Source organism: Pteropus vampyrus, unplaced genomic scaffold (assembly GCF_000151845.1).
Source record: "Pteropus vampyrus isolate Shadow unplaced genomic scaffold, Pvam_2.0 Scaffold1, whole genome shotgun sequence".
NCBI lineage: Eukaryota > Metazoa > Chordata > Mammalia > Chiroptera > Pteropodidae > Pteropus > Pteropus vampyrus.
In genome coordinates this window covers 20053299-20056265 of record NW_011888782.1, presented here as the reverse complement: position 1 = coordinate 20056265, position 2967 = coordinate 20053299, and positions in this window count along the sequence as shown.

Sequence of the window (2967 nt, the reverse complement as noted above, 5' to 3'; positions counted from 1 at the left end):
TATAGAAGATGTAAAATACAATCCTGAAAATACTTACATAATCAAAATGAAGGCAGTAATAGAAAGAAAAAGGAACAAAGAACAGTCTGACAAATAGAAAACACAGAGCAAGACAGTAGACTTAAACCTAATCATATCAAACTTACATTAAATGTAAATCGATTAAATCAATGAAAAGGCAGAGATGGTCATGATGAATAGAAAAGCATAATCCAACTATATGTTGTTTATAAGAGATGCAATTTAAGTATAAAGACACAGATAAGTTAATAGCAAAAGCATAGAAAAGGATAGACCATGTATCACGAATCAAGTTCCCTTGGTCACAAACTGAAAGTTGCTTACAGGAGATTTGTTGAAACTGAGGCGGGGAGAGTGAGAAGAGAAGTAGGGGATGTGATACCCTTTTGCAAGGCAGCTACCTTCAGCTAAAGCAATACAGATAGCTGTGAGTCATCTGCAGCCACACTAACAGCAAGCAGGGGGAATGAAGGTCTCAGTCCTGGAAGCACACCTGAACGGTGCTCTAGAGAATCTATTAACACTGGGCAAGCATGAATCATAGGATAACTAGTATGACAATATTAATAAATAAAGTAAACTTCAAGATAGGAGTATTATACAAATAAAAAGGACATTTCAAAATAATAATAGGGTTAACTCGTCAAGGAAACATTACCTTAAGTGTGTATCGATATAATAACAGAGCTTCAAAATCATAAAGCAAAAACAATCAGAATTGAAAGGACAGATTTTAAAACCACCGATTATAGTTGGAGATTTTAACATACCTCTTTCCTCAACAGAACAAGTAGACAAGTAGACAAAAAGTCAATAAGAATATAGAGGATTTAGGTCAGCCAACTCGTCTAATCGATTTTTTTTTGAAAAATTACACTCAACAACTGTAGAATATACATCCATTTTAAGTAGACATGGAACATTCAGCAAGATAGAATGTTAATTCTATTCTATCTTATTATGCTAATTCATTATACAAGTCTCAATAAATTTCAAAGGATTAATATAATGTAGTATGTTCTCTGACCACAACGAAATTAAATTAGAAATCAGTAACAAAGAAGATATCTAGAAAACTCCCCAAATACTTGAAGATTAGGCAGCTCACTTCCAAATAACTGGTGCATCAAAGGACAAAACACAAGGAAATTACAAAATGATTTACATGAATGAAAATAAAAACAGAACATATCAAAGTCTGGGAGGTGCAGCTAAAGCAGAGCTTAGAAGGAAATTTATAGTATTACATGTTTATGCCGGGAAAGAAAAAAATTGTACATCAATAGTCTAAGCTTCCACCCTAAAAAGTTAGGAAAAAGAAAATTAAAACTGAAGTAAGTAGAAGGAATGAAATAAAGATAAGAACAAAAAAAATCAATGAAATAGAAAACAGACGAACCAACAAAGAAAAAAAACAAAAAGCTAAAATGTGGTTCTTAGAAAAGAATAATATTGATCAGTCCCTAGGAATACTCAATGAAAGAAAGAGAAACACTAATTATCAATATCAGGAATTAAATAGAGGATATCGCCATAGATTCTACAGATATTATAAAAAATATTATAAATAAGTTTAGGCCAACAAATTCAACAATGTAAAAAGTGGACAAATTCCTTAAAAGACAAATTATTAAAACCCATGTGTTTTTCAGCCAGTGAAGAGATAAACAAATTGCGCATACCATGAAATAGTACCCTGAAATGTAAAGAACGAACTCTTGATACCTACCAACCTGAATAGATCTCGGGTTTGGCTAAGTGGAAGAAGCCAGACTCAAAAGAAGCCATACGTACATGTGATTCCATTTATATGACATTCTGAAAAGATAAAACCAGGGAAAGAGAACAGATCAGTGTTTGCTAGGAGTTGAGTGGGGCAGAGGCAGGGTGGAAGGGGAGAGGTATTAACTATAAAGGGACAGTATGAGGGAATCTTTGGGGTGATGAAACAGTTCATATCATAACTATGTTGGTAATTATACGACTCTATGCATTTGTCAAAACCCAGAAAACTATATATATTATAAACACTGCATTTCACTGTATAAAATTTTTTAAATAAAAACTAAGGCTCAGAGAGGTTAAGAATCTCACCTGAACTAACACAGCTTGCTTGGACAGAGTAGAGGCAGCGTCTGAACCTAGAGCTTTCATGGCTCTAAAGCCCATAGCCACACACACCCCCAACTGCCCCCTGGATCCCTTACTGAGGAGGCATAGACCCCCCCTGACATTGATTTCTCTATGTTCAACTCTCTGTTCCAAAATGGTTTACCGATTGATACTCAAGTGTCTTCAGTAGCATATATTCTTTCTTGGTTGCAAAAAATATATATTTCATTTTGTATATGCAGAGGACTATCCTCAGATATGAAAGTGCTACAGCTGTGTTGTTCTTCACATGCCAGACTTGCCAACATTTGTATGAGGAGTGGGGAATACAGACATACACACACCCCTTGGCTATAGCAAATAACAGAGATCCAGAGCAGATCGAAATACATGTGTTACTACACTGTTTTAATGAACTTCATTAGAACACTTTGAAACATCTTGTGTTTCTAGATTTACTTTTGCAAAAGAACACTGTATGACTGTGTAAACTAAAGTTATGAAAACAGTTGGAAAACCTCCCAAGAAAGAAAGGTCCACATCAGTGTCTAAACTTAGGCTATGACTCTCCCAGGAATGTAGCCAAATTTTCAGCCTGGAGCCTTTTCTTTAAAAAAAAAGTTTGTTGTATCTTTGTTTTTAATTGAATTCTCATTGTAGGCAGAAAGTAAATAAACTGAGAGAAAGTAAAGGGTTACATTTTTATTGCTATTGCCCCTGTTTGACAAATAGGCACAACTAAGCAAAAATTGACTTTCCCTAGTCATATGATCGAACTGGAAACTGACCTCAAGACTTCTTGCCCTTTATCCTCGTCTCCAACTATACTATGTT